Below are 14609 nucleotides of genomic sequence, written 5' to 3'. Positions count from 1 at the left end.
TGTCACCTGTGCTTCTGACTGAGCAGCTGTCCCAATGACTCTCTCCTTGAGTTCCATTAACTTGCTAGAGCAGCTCACAGAACTCAAAGATTTTACTTACTAGATGACTGATTTATTATAAAAGACATAACTCAGGAACAGTCAGAAGGAAGAGATGCACAAGACACATGAGGGAAGGGGCACGAGCTTCCACACCCTCTCCAGGCGTGTCACTCTTCCCACATTTCCACGTGTTCACCGTCGGGGAGGCTCTCTGAACCCCAGTCCTTTTGTTTTACGGAGGATTCATCGCACAGGCATGGTTGATTTATCAATGGCCACTGATGACTGAACTTTATCTCCAGCCCCTCCTCCTCTCCCCAGAGCTCAGGGGATGGAACTGAAAGTTCCAGTCCACTATTCCTAGTTGGTTATAACGGCAGTCAGCCCTCATCCTTAGGGGCTTTCCAAAAGCCACTGCCTTAGCACACACATACCAAATATATGTATCATTATAAATCACAAAATCACATGCCCTTATCAAAACCTCACCATGCTGGTTGGCTTCAGGTTAGACTTCTAGCCTCCAGAACTGTAAGAAATAAACTTCTGGGAGTTCCCGTCGTGGCGCAGTGGTTAACGAATCCGACTAGGAACCAAGAGGTTGCTGGTTCGGTCCCTGCCCTTGCTCAGTGGGTTAACGATTCGGCGTTGCCATGAGCTGTGGTGTAGGTTGCAGACGCGGCTCAGATCCTGCGTTGCTGTGGCTCTGGTGTAGGCTGGCGGCCACAGCTCCAATTAGACCCCTAGCCTGGGAACCTCCATATGCTGCAGGAGCGGCCCAAGAAATAGCAAAAAAAAAAAAAAAGAAATAAACTTCTACTGTTTATAAGTCAAAGAAAGGAGGGAGGGGAGTTCCCTGGTGGCTCAGTGGGTTAAGGATCTACACTGTAACTGTTGTGGCTCAGATTCCTGCTGTGGCATGGGTTCAATCCTTGGCCCAGGAACTTCTGCACGCCATGGTGCAGCCAAAAAAACAAAAACAAAAACAAAAAAGGAGGAAGGATCTAACAGGAATCAAATAATAAAATGGTAGACCTAAACTCAAACACATCATTACTTTGATTTATCACAAATAAGTTGAAACACACCAATTAAAAGATACAGATGGTCAGAATGGATTTAAAGACCCCTGACCCAAGCACATGCCAGCTACACGACACTCACTTCAAACAAAATGACAGAGGTAGACGGACAATAAAAGGGGAAAAAACAAGCCACGTAAGACTGGTCAAAAGGAAGCTGGACTACGTACCAGATGAGGCTGATTCAGAGCAGGAAAGTACCAGGGATAAAAAGGGGCACTGAATAACGACGAAGGTCATTCACCAAGGACACAACCATGCTCAGCGTGGATGCACTAACTAGAGGGCATCCAACCAGGCTGACAGCACTGAAAAGAGAAGTAATTCTACCCGAGCAGCGGGAGACAGCAATAGCCCAAGATCTATCCTGCATGGTCCTAACTACAGATTTTAATGTAGCAGACATTTTTCAAAACCATGAAGTATTTTTCCTTCCATTACCAACTTCCTTCTATCATCATAACTTCCTATCCTACGCACCCAAGAAAGGACACACCCAGGACGGGGACGCACAGTCATGTCCTCATCCTGGTCACCGCCATGCAGAGCCAGTGCAGAGACCCCAGTGGTGTCCACACAGAGCATCTCAAAGCTGACGGCCTCCAAGGATGCCTGACACCATTCGGGCAGCCCCACAGGACCCCTTCCTCTCCCGCCTCTGCCCAGGACAGGCCAGGATCACCCAGTTAGAGAAGAGGCCGTGCATGAGGGTTGTAGAAAGCCCCCGTGACACACTGAGGTCACGTCCTAGGAAAAGTATCAAACGTTCAACTCACTTCAAGTCAGTGTTCAAGGACATTTTTCTTTGTTGTGGTTTGTACATATAATGGAATATTATTTGGCCTTAAGGAGGAAGGAAATCCTGACACATGTCAACCTGGATGACCCTGAAGACATGCTAAGGGAAATAAGCCAGTCACAGAAAGACAAATACTGAGCAATTCCAGGTCTTTGAGAGGAGTCAAGGGAGATCCCTGGTGGTCTAGTGGTTACGACTTGGTGTTTTCGCTGCTGCCAACCTGGGTTCAATCCCTGGTCTGGGAATTAAGATCCCACATCAAGCTACTGCACACCACAGCCCCCACCCCCCAGCAAAAAAGGAGGAATCAGAGTCATGAAGAGAAAACAGAATGATAGAAGGGTGGTTACCAAGGGGTAGAGGGGGCGGTGTGCTGGGACATTACCGTCTAATGGGCACAGAGTTCCAGTCTGGGAAGATGAGAAAAGGGCTAGAGGTGGATGGTGGTGATGGTTGCACAGCAATGTGCATGCACTCAACAGTACACCTAAAAATGGTTAAAATGGTAAATTTTATGTTATGCGTGTTTTACCACAGTTTAAAAAAAGCAGCAGAAAAGATAGGAATGGGAGTTCCCATCATGGCTCAGTGGTTAACGAATCCAACTAGGAACCATGAGGATGCGGGTTCGATCTCTGGCCTTGCTCAGTGGGTTAAGGATCAGGCGTTGCCATGAGCTGTGGTGCAGGTTGCAGACACGGCTCAGATCCCGAGTTGCTGTGGCTCTGGTGTAGGCCAGTGGCTACAGCTCCGGTTCGACCCCTAGCCTGGGAACCTCCATATGCCACGGGATTGGCCCTAGAAAAGGTGAAAAAAAAAAAAGACAGGAATATTTAATGTAAATAAATCAGAAAATATACATAGAAAAGTTCAAAGAAAGGGTATCCATGATCCCCTGATCCCTCCCAGAAACAAGATGATAAAAAGATGATAAAAGCTGTTTTGTAGGCTGCTTTTTCCAGCCAACTTCCATAGAAATATTCAGGCGTTGAATATTCTCTCACAGCCTCTCTTTAGTCTCAGGTGGACTACGGCCAAGGCCTTGTTGTCACTCCCTGAGGCTCCTTTCTATTTGCTGCGATTTCCTCTTCATGTTTTTCGGTCATAAACACTCCCTACAAACCCCTGGCCTGCGAGCTGTGAGGCTGCCCCACACCCAGTCCCAGGGCAGCAGGCGCCCTGCATCTCTCCATTCTGCGTATCTTCCACAAATGTGCCTCCACCCAGCTTCTGCCTCACTGCCAAGGCAACATGGAACAGGCAGTTCTGAATCCAAGTCCCCACAGAGTCCACCCCATCTTTTCTGACACCTCACAATTCCCCCACAAGGTTTCCTTTCAATCCATTGACTTTTCTCCAGCTCTAACAGAGCTTCTTCATAGCAGGTGACCCGCTGCTCCAGGAAAAAGCCCACACCCCCCACACCCGCTCCAGCCACCCCAGCCTGGGATCCCGTCAGCCTCACACAGCCTCGCTCCCTCTGGCCCATGGGGGCCTGTGTACCCAGTCACCACATGGCTCTGGGACAGAGACTCTACTGCACCCGAAGGACGGGCTCACCTCTGATGTCTTCCACAGTGCCCGAGCTCAAGAGCAAAGTAATGTAACACATTTGGGAGTTCCCATCATGGCTCAGGGAAAACAAATCTGACTAGTATCCATGGGGATGCAGGTTCAATCCCTGGCCTTGCTCAGTGGGTTAAGGATCCGACGTTGCCATAAGCTGCGGTATAGGTCGCAGAGGTGGCTCAGATCCCACGTTGCTATGGCTGTGGCGCAGGCCAATGGCTATGGCTTCCATTCCACCCCTAGCCTGGGAACCTCCATATAACTCTGGTGCGGCCCTAAAAAGACAAAAATAAACTAACACACTTGGATAATCTATGTGGGAAAACAATCTGAGAGAGAATGGATATGTGTATACATATGACTGGGTCACTTTATTGTACAGCAGGAATTATCACAACCTTGTAAATTAACGCTACTTTAATAAAACTTTTTAAAAAATAACACAACTTGGAACGAACTTGAACCTGCCTATGTTGCCACGTGGGCATTTACAGTTTAACAATTGAATTACATTTCTGTCTCCGCTGGCTCAGCTCAAAGGGGCCCACAGGGAGAGTCCGTGGCTTGGGCCTGGTCACAGCAGGGTGGCACGTGACCACAGGCACAGAGGGAAGGCCACATGAGGACACAGCGAGAAGGTGGCTGTCTGCAAGCCAAGGAGAGTTGCCTGGGAGGAAACCACCCTGCCGTTGACCTCAGACTTCCAGAATACATTCCCAGGCTGGGGTGCTTGTTTCGCAGCCTGAACAGACTAACACAGCTGAGATGGAGCAGAGCAGAATCGCCCAGATAGGGTCCCTACTCCCACCTGCTGACTGGCTGCTAAAACCACCCAGTGCTGGTGTTTTTCTGATCATGAAACAACACATGCTCCATGCAGAAAAAGCAGACTGCTAGGAGCAAAACAAAAACCAACTGACCTGCAAGGGCCTCAGTCAGAAAGTGCCAGCATCAGCACTTCTGTTTTGTGACCCACCCGCGCCCCCCCACCCGCTTCCCCACAAGGGTGAAACAACTACAAAGAGACATTAAGTTACCCAACAACATAAAAGCCAGGCTTTTCCTTCCTTGATTGATTTCCTTCACCAGCAGTTCCCAACATTCAACTTTGAGACTCCTACAGCTTGTCAAGTTATAAAAGTGAATTTAAATTCACCAGGGGAGGAGTTCCCACTGTGGAGCAATGGAACTGGAGGTATCTCTGCAGCGCCAGGATGCAAGTTCGGGCCCTGGCCGGGAACAGTGGGTTAAAGGATCCCTCATTGCCACAGCTGCACTATAGGTTGCAACTGCAACTTGGATGTGATCCCTGGCCAGGGAACTCTATGTGACACGGGGCTAGCCAAAAAAAAAGAAAAATCAAACCAAACAAACAAACAAAAAAAGGGGGAACTGCCTTTTAATGAGCTATCAACTAATTTATTTTGGAAGTTTAAGAGTTTTTAAAATCAAGATTTCATAAAAGGATGTACTGCTCTCTCTTTGCTGCTGTTTGAATGTCCCCGACTCGGGGGTCCCCAGGTCTCCGGGGACACCTGTACTCCAGCAGCATCTTCCCTGTGGGGAGCGTGGGTGAGCACAGAGCCAGACTCCAAGCTGGAAGCGCTTCATTCACGCTGTGCGCTGCCACCCACCCTGATTGTTCCTTTATTTGGCCATGTCCTGGGCCCCACAGCAGGTCCCTGGCACATGGATGGTGTGCGCATGCCCATGAGCTAGTGAGGAAGGGAGGGGGCGAGCCTCCCCAGGGGGGCTGAGAGGAAGGACGCTGGGCTGTGACACGATGGAACACCAGCACCCCGGGGCCCTGCTGCCTCTTCCTCCTATGCCCCCTGCCCCTGGGGAGGGGCTCCCAGGGCCCAGGAGCCTCTTCTGACTCAGCCTGGAGCAGACACACCATCTTGCACCCAGAACCAGGCTCAGCCCTGGGCAGGGCAGGATCTTTGAAATCTCGCCTCTACAAGGGGACCTCCCCTCTCCGCCACAACTGCGCCCAGGACCAATACTTGGCAACACTTCCAATGCAGTTCATGAGCAGAACGGGCTGGGGGCACCCATTCCACTCATCCCTCCCCTGGACGTGGAGCCTATGCGTGACCAGAACCAGGGTTTGAGGGAGGAGTTCTGTGAACCTCAAGTGGCACCACACGTAGGCATCAGGGGATCCCAAGTGAGATCAGGGGTCCAGGGGTGGGGATTAAGCAACCTCAGGTGGGCAGGAGGCCAAGGTTCCCTGAGTGGGGCCAGAGACCCCCCCAGGCTACTGGCTCTCTTTCTCCCCCACACAGCACTGCCCACCCCTCAGCCTAGATCATCCTGTTTTCCCAGTAAGTCGTCCTCAGTCACCCTCAGGGTGGGGTCATCACACTCTGACAGATGAGCAAAGCCAGGCTCAGAGCCCCACAGCCACAGAACAGGGACAGAGCCAACGTGACCCCAGCACCAGGTGCTGTGTCCACTCGGGCCAAGGATGCCGGGAGACAGAGGTCAACACAGCAACTTTCCTAAGCATGACTGCACTTATACAGAGGCTGGCCAGGCCTGAGGGCAGGAGAGGAGCAGCGAGAGCCTGAACCCCAGACCAGACACCAGGATCCAGGGGACAGCACCGGGGATGGGGACCGGGCTGCGGCAAGCAACCTGGGGAGAAGGGAAGATGATTTCTGTGACTTGCAGCCGTCACCACACACTTCAAAACCAAGAACAGTGGATAACAGAACTTTCGTTGTTTAATAAGTATGATTTGATTGTTTCCCCTGTTTCCGGGCAGCGAGAGGGTAGGTGGGTGGGAAGAATGGGCAGCCTCCTCTGCTGGCAGTTCAGTTAAAAGGTAATAACCTATGAGTCCTTACATAACTTTAAAAAAGAAAAAAAAAGAAAAAAAAAAAAAAAACACTTAGGCTGCAAAGAATTAAAAAAAAGTAAAGTTGGGAGTTCCCATCGTGGCGCAGTGGTTAACGAATCCGACTAGGAACCATGAGGTTGCAGGTTTGGTCCCTGGCCTTGCTCAGTGGGTTAACGATCCGGCGTTGCCGTGAGCTGTGGTGTAGGTTGCAGACGCGGCTCGGATCCAGCGTTGCTGTGGCCCTGGTGTAGGCCAGCGGCTTCAGCTCCTATTAGACCCCTAGCCTGGGAACTTCCATATGCCGCGGGAGCGGCCCAAGAAATGGCAAAAAAAAAAAAAAGGTAAAGTGGAGAGACTGATTTTCAACCTGGTAGCAGGGGTGGCACCAAAAGACTAAAAGGAAAGGAGAAAAGTGTGAGAGAGAGAGAGAGAGAGAGAGAGAGAGAGAGAGAGAGAGAGAGAGTGTGTGTGTGTGTGTGTGTGTGTGTGTGTGTGTACTTTCAATAAACCAGTATCACTGGGTGAAGGCAGCTTCCCATCAGAACAGGGGCTGCAGAGGCAAGACGAAATGAAGGAGGGAGATGAGAGGACAGGCGGCAGGGGGCAGTGAGGAGGGTCTACAGCCCAGATTCCCTGCAAAGGTCGCCACATGGAGGCGTCCACTCCTGAAGGGTCCAGGCCTGGTTCAGTCACTTGATGGACCTCAGGTGATGGCAGGGACCAAGAGGCAGTGTCACAGAACTGCTGCCCCCACCCCAGACCTCTTCCAGGCCCAGACAACCTGAGTCCCCACTGCCTGGGGGGCCGGCCTGGTACAGGACACGGGCCATGGAGGGGGTTCTTGTGTTTTACCCAATTAGAGGATAAACATCTATCACCATAGAGATGTATTTATTTTCTAGGACCATCTCCCTAGCACTGTTTGGAAAACAAAAAACAGCTAAAACACTTCCTGATTGAATAATTTGCATGTATTTGAAAGAGGAGGTTCACCTACCAGTATATTAGGTAAAACTGAGGAGCAAGGGGAAATAAATAGCAATAAAAGTCAAGCCCAGGGGTGAAGGGGCTTGAGGAGGGCAACCGTTTTGAAGGCTGGGCTAAAAACATACGCAACAGCTCAAAACATAAACAGTAAGCAAGCAAACTCTTTCTGGTTACTTCTCTTTCCAAAAGCAGCTAAATTTAAAATCTTTTGCAAATAAAACATTTAAATCTAATTAGTCTCTACTGTCGTGGTACAGCAGAAATGAATCCAACTAGGAACCATGAGGTTGCGAGTTCGATCCCTGGCCTCGTTCAGCGGGTTAAGGATCTGGCATTGCCGTGAACTGTGGTGTAGGTTGCAGACATGGCTCAGATCCTGTGTTGCTGTGGCTGTGGAGTAGGTTGGCAGCTGTAGCCCCGATTAGACCCCTAGCCTGGGAACTGCCATATGCCACAGGTACGGCCCTGAAAAGAAAAAAGAAAAAAAAAATCTAATTAGTCTCAAATAACCACAAGGGAACTCGGCACACAGTTTCACAGAATCCATAACTTTTGTCAGGGCAATAGCTTCACTAGATAAATTACCATCCATGAAAATAGAAACAGGTAACAAACTGTTACTTGCCCACGGGCTGGGACCCAGACTGCAGGTGAGGGTAGGATGCGAGTTGGGACCCGGTTCATAAATGGGACTAAAAATTGACCCCGAGGCCCTAGAGGGTCACGCAGCAGTGTCTGCAGCAGCAGCAGATACCCCGAGACATTCGATGCTGAGAACCAGGGGGTGTGCTGACCCAAACACACAGGCAGGGTGGGCGGAAGGCACTAGTAGGGACGGCATCCAGATACAAGCTAAGAGAGGGTACGTCCCAGCCAAGAGCCACTGAGCAGGCCTGGGTGGCACTCTGCACAGGCCCAGTAAGCTTTAAAATAGAACTGCCAAGGCAGCTCGACACCAAGGTTGCAAAACATGGAGAAACCACAGGAGGGAAAATGCAGAACTGACAGCCCAGATGCCCATCCAGACGTCCAGCCTGTAGCACCACAGTGAGAGCACAAGTGGGTCAATGCCACCCTTCCAGCCCATGTGACCTGAGCCAAGAGGCAGGTTTTTGCTGGAAAGAGTCTCCCCACCATCTCTAAACTTATAAAATTTTTTTTGTCTTTTTAGGGCCACACCTGCAGCATTTGGAAGGTCACAGGCTAGGGGTCGAATCAGAGCTGCAGCTGCCGGCCTACATCACAGCTACAGCAACGCCAGACCTGAGCCACATCTGCCTAAACCACAGCTCACGGCAACACCGGATCCTTAACCCACTGAGCGAGGCCAGGGATCAAACCCGAGTCTTCATGGATACTAGCCAGTTTGAGCTAGCTGAGCAATGACAGAAATTCCCCTAAACTTGTAATTTTTATATCTTACAACTTGCCCATATTTCACTTGTCAAACTCCACAGCATAACCCAGCAATGACTAACCATGAGATGTTTCCACTAATGTATGTGAGACATACAATGATTTTCTTCCTCTTCTATATTCAAATAATGGCACTTCCCAGACAAATATCCAAATTTTTGTGTAATCTTTTCATATGTAAAATAAATCTGAGGAAGAGAAGCATACTTTATTCAACTGTGCCTTTCTCTTCGGCTTATTTCTTTTCATTTCATTTCATTTGCTGTGTCTGCAGGCTAGGGATCAGACCGGAGCCACAGCACTGACAATGTACAATTCTTAACCACCAGGCCACCAGGGAACTCCTCTCCTGCATTTTAAAACTGTGTTTTTCTGACTCCAGGTTGTTTCCCCAGATTAAGTGGGGCGGGAAGAGAGGACAGAGCAGCTATGATCACTAGGCAAAAACCTCATAATTAAAAAACAAGCATCATCTTCTGCCTAGCTTTATTACTGAAGAAATTCAACTTTTTAATGTACAAAATTTTCAAATTCCATTCTCAAAAGCAGCACTGGGCTCTTCTGCAATCACCTCAAAAGAACTGCTGCATCAACAAACAAAAATCGAGTTTCCTTGAAAATCATGACAATAAGGTGGAAATTGGAGCAGAGCCTGCAGGGGAGTCTTGAGTCTGCAGGCCCCTCCCTCGGCACTGACCTCTGCCCCCCTCATCCTCAATCTGCAGACCCTGCAGCCGGGGTCAGAATCAGGGACAGAGTCTTCCTAAGACAGGGTAGTCTCTCTGCCTCCTGAATACCTCCTCCCCAGGCTTCCTGCCACTGCCCTAACTCGGCCTGTCCTGCCCCTTCCCAACCTGGAGCACTCCCAGGCGGCACTCATGCCTGCCACGCTCCCTTTTAATTCCACTCACCACACAAGCAGGACTCTGTCGTGGCACACTCTAGCCTACGTGCTGACAGCTGTGATTTTCAAACCATGTTCCCTGGATGGTTTGCTCCATGATGGCGAAGAAGAGTAGGCCTGCCTTACCTATTTTATGAACTGGGATGCCTCCTGAGAGTTATATGAAAAACTACTCTGCTGCAAATGTAAATCAATCAACAAGAGATGGAAACAAGGAGTTCCCATCGTGGCTCATTAGAAACAAATCTGACTAGGAACCATGAGGTTGCAGGTTCGATCCCTGGCCTTGCTCAGTGGGTTAAGGATCCGGCGTTGCCATGAGCTGTGGTGTAGGTAGCAGACATGGCTCAGATCCTGCATTGCTGTGGCTGTGGCTGTGGCTGTGGCTGGCAGCTAAAGCTCCGATTTGACCCCTAGCCTGGGAACCTCCATCTGCCTCAGGAGCAGCCCTAAAAAGCAAAAAAAAAAAAAAGGTGGAAATAGGTCTAGAGTACAGTCTTAATCCCTGAGGTAAGAGGGAGGGTCCTCACGGCCCAGGCCAACACTGCTCCCACTCCCACCACCCCCAGTGGGTCCCTTCAGGGAAACAGAAATGCTTCTGCGGCCAGACACCCGGCACACAGGTGAGGCCCAAGGAGCCAGACTCTGCCTTGGGAAGGATGCTGGGTCGGGGCGGGTTCTCCTCGGTGGGGGAAGGTCTGGGATTCTCTTCGGTCTACTAATTCCTGACCATTCTTCTGTGACCATGGTGGCCCTTCTTTCTCACAGAACCCCAGGAATGTTCAAGACATGAGAGAAGATGACAGTACTGGCTCAGTGTAGCTCAGCGGCCTCTGGCCCTGGGGGCAGTCACACCACAGAGAAGCTGCTACCAACCTCCCAATTGGGCTGGCTGGTCCCCATCCACTGTGACACCAGGGCAGGGCCTTGCCCCAGAATAAGAAGGAGAGCGAGCCTGCACACAGGCCTTCCAACCAGCCTGAGGGGGGACCTTCCCACTTCACAGCAGGGGCAGCCTGGCCCCACAAACGTGGACCTGGATGCTTCCTGCCCAGGCTCCATCACCAGCACCCCTTGCTTACATGGCTCACCAAAGACTCTGATCCATCTTCCTTATAGGCCTTGCCTTTGTGTGAGTCATTTCAACAAATGTTTACCTTCTAGAGAAAAGCCTAAGATGGACCATATCTGGGGAGAAAAGTCCGGTATCATCGCTCCTCCATATCCACAGATGCAAAACCTGGGGATACGGAGGTAAAATGGTACAACTGCCATTTTACATAAATGCTTTGAGCATCGTGGACCATGGTATCCACGGGAGCTCCTGGAACCAATGCCCTGCAGGTACCGAGGGATGACTGTGTTTGCAGATGATTTCCCCAGCAGCACATGCCAGGGTGGGATTCTTCAAGCCCAGGACTGTCTTCAAAGCTGCAGGAGATGACCCATCAATCTCACTTCTGGCCATTTATCCAAAGGAAACACCCAAATCAATAACTCAGAAAGATATCTGACCCCATGTTTCCTGTAGCACTACTTACAACAGCCAAAACATGTACTATGCTAAGTGAAATAGGTTAGACAAAGACAAATATCATATGATATCACTTCTTTGTGGAATCTCTAATCAGAGAAAGAAAAAAAAGAAAAACCTCACAGATACAAGTATAGATTGGGGAGTTCCCGTCGTGGCGCAGTGGTTAACGAATCCGACTGGGAACCATGAGGTTGCGGGTTCGGCCCCTGCCCTTGCTCAGTGGGTTAATGATCCGGCGTTGCCGTGAGCTGTGGTGTAGGTTGCAGACGCGGCTCGGATCCCACGTTGCTGTGGCTCTGGCGTAGGCCAGTGGCTACAGCTCCGATTCAACCCCTAGCCTGGGAACCTCCATATGCCGCGGGAGCAGCCCAAAGAAATAGCAAAAAGACAAAAAAAAAAAAAAAACAAGTATAGATTGGTGGTAGCCAGAGGTGGAGAGTGGGAGAATTGGGCCAAGGGGGTCAAAAGGTACAAACTTCCACTTATGAAATAAATAAGTCTTGAGTCTTGCTGTATTGCATATCTGAAAGTTGCTAAGAGAAAAGATCTTTTTTTTTTTTTTTTTTTTGCTTTTTTGGGCTGCACCTGAGGCATATGGAGGTTCCCAGGCTAGGGGTCCAACACTACAGCCATAGCAAAGCAGGATCCAAGCCACGTCTTCAACCTACACCGCAGCTCACAGCAACAATGGATCATTAACCCACTGAGCGAGGCTAGGGATCAAACCCGCAACCTCATGGTTCCTAGTTAGATTTGTTTCCACTGGGCCAGGAGCGGAACTCCTAATAGATCTTAAAAGTTCTCCCAAAAGAAAAAAAAATTTTGTGTATATCTACACAAAAATGTCTATAACTAGACATACTGTGGTGATCATTTCACAGTATGTACATATATCAAATCATTATGTTGTTAACTTGAAACTAATATAATGTTAATGGCAATTACATCTCAATTTTTTAAAAGCTACAGGTGGATTTGAGGGAACTGCCCTCCCACAGGGACACCAGCATGGAGCCTCTTCACAGCTCACAGGGATCACTTTGCTTTTCACAATTTAGTAAGTGGAACCACTTTTTTTTTTTTTTTGTCTTTTCTAGGGCCGCACCCATAGCATGTGGGGTTCCCAGGCTAAGGGTCTAATCGGAGCTGCAGCCACCAGCCTACACAACAGCCACAGTATCGCCAGATCCAAGCCAAGTCTTCGACCTACACTACAGCTCACAGCAACGCTGGATCCTTAACCCACTGAGTGAGACCAGGGATCAAACCTGCAGCCTCATGGTTCTTAGATTCGTTAACCACTGAGCCACAACAGGCACTCCCTGGACCCACATTTAAATTCTTCTTTAATTGGCACTCCTTTTATTCCTATTAAGGTTTAACAAATTTTTATACAGTAACCCATTGTTTGGTTTTCTTTTTTGTGACTTGCCTGCTTGGTTTGTTTTCCTATCATTTTGTCCTTTGAAATCTCAGTATTTTCCTCATCAACATCCACGGGTACCCACTATACCGCTGACATTAAAGACATTAAATTGGTGTGGAAGTTGCTGCAACAAATTTTCCCAGGTCAGACGACTTGCCTTCACTTTTTCCTTTGAAACTTCAGTTTAAATTTTTTTTTTTTTTACCATATCAACTTTTCAGCCTTTTCCCTATGGAATTTCCTCTTTCACTCAAAAATTTACCAAGCAGGAACAACTCTGCCAGCCCGAGCCAGGGAAGGAAGTAGTTTCAACCCACAGTCCCCATTTGAGCAAACAGCTGCTCTCAAACAATTGCCCACCTGAGAAACAGTTTTGAGGCAACAGATAATCTCAGAGAATTAATTTGAAAGTAATACTGAGATCCATAAAAAGTTCTGTAGGAGTTCCCATCATGGCACAGCGGAAACAAATCCAACTAGGAACCATGAGGTTGCAAGTTTGATCCCTGGCCTTGCTCAGTGGGTTAAGGATCATGCCTGCATTGCCGTGAGCTGTGGTGTAGGTTGCAGACGCAGCTCGGATCTGGTGTTGCTGTGGCTCTGGCGTAGGCCGGCAGCAACAGCTCTGATTAGACCCCTGGCCTGGGAATCTCCATATCCCACGGGTGCAGCCTAAAAAGACAAAAAAAAAAAAAAAAGTTCTGTAGCTGAATGATTTTAGGAATTTTTTTCTTGTTGGACCTCGCATGCATTATAGTTCCTAGATCCTGGCTTGCTCTCACGTGTTATGTTTAATGATGCCACAAAGACAGGTGGACCACCATTCACAACAAAAGCGAGGGTCCTGTCTTTGAAATATAGCAAATCCCACCGGGGCATCAATCCCCTGCCTTCTTTTGTACAAGCTGCACCTCATCTACACATATTTTCAAAAAGGCACATTTAAAATTCAACCTTTATCTTTATAAAGGGGATATCATACTCTATATAATTGTCTGACTGACTTTTTCCACTGCCGCTATGTTCCTAAGGGGCATCCACACTGTCACAGGCTTGCACAGAAGCACTGCTTGGACAGGTACATACTATTCCACTGAACGAATGAACCAGTCTGTGTGCCATCTCTCGAGGCTCCTTCCAATAACAGGATCTTTTTTTACCATAAACTGTGAGGTTCTGGCACATTAATATGTGCAATGGATTCTCTAGGACAGGGATCAGCAAAGTTTTTCTATAAAAGGCCAGAGTTGGTCATTGTTCTGTGGGTTTGTAAGAGAATATCCTTATCCTTAGGAAATATACTAGGGATAAAGGGCTTCAGATTGATGTCAAAAAGTTCTGTCATGTGTTCTTGTACTATTTTTATTTTTACAGTTTTTGTAAGGCTGACATGATTTGAAACAAGTAAAAAAAAAAAGGAATAGTCCCTGGAAAACATTTTGTGAACATAAGGGAAAAGGTATTAAAAACATTGAAAATAGACCTATGTCCTTGACTGCAGGTTTTTCAGTGGTATCTCACTGCCACGACCCCTGGCAGGTTAGAGACCTGCATTCACTTCAGAGTGAAACACATCCTTCCAGCCAGAACAACTACCTTGAAAATCTGCCCAGAGGCCTGCACTCCTAGAAGAGAGCTTCTGACAGACCTGACAGGGATCTGGGCCAGGGACCACACATCCTCAAACAAGTCAGCCCTCAGCAGCAATCATTTTAGTTTTATAATCAAGGGCTTCAGACCACTGCAGAGCGGTAAGCTTTGTTTAAAATATGCATACACTCCAGGAGTTCCCGTTGTGCCTCAGCAGTAACGAACCCAACTAGTATCCATGAGGACATGGGTTTGATCCCTGGCCCCGCTCTGTGGGCTAAGGATCCAGCGTTGCCGTGAGCTGTGGTGTAGGTTGCAGATGCGGCTCAGATCCCGCGTTGCTGTGGCCCTGGCGTAGGTTCCCTAGCCTGGGAACCTCCATATGCCGCAGGAGCAGCCCAAGAAATAGCAA

The 14609-nt window shown here is 48.8% G+C and overlaps 1 protein-coding gene across 2 annotated transcripts in view; it reads right to left on the bottom strand.

Annotated features, from left to right (window-relative positions):
* Nucleotides 1–14609, bottom strand: part of CYFIP1 (cytoplasmic FMR1 interacting protein 1) — a 99676-nt gene that overhangs the window by 78873 nt on the left and 6194 nt on the right. The window lies entirely within an intron of this gene.

Source organism: Sus scrofa, chromosome 15, assembly GCF_054392235.1.
Source record: "Sus scrofa isolate SSC_HxYL_T2T_F1_AM1 chromosome 15, Sscrofa_HxYL_maternal_Yorkshire_Landrace_v2.0, whole genome shotgun sequence".
NCBI lineage: Eukaryota > Metazoa > Chordata > Mammalia > Artiodactyla > Suidae > Sus > Sus scrofa.
The sequence above is the reverse complement of the archived record's forward strand: the minus strand, read 5'-3'. Positions and strand labels throughout refer to the sequence as shown.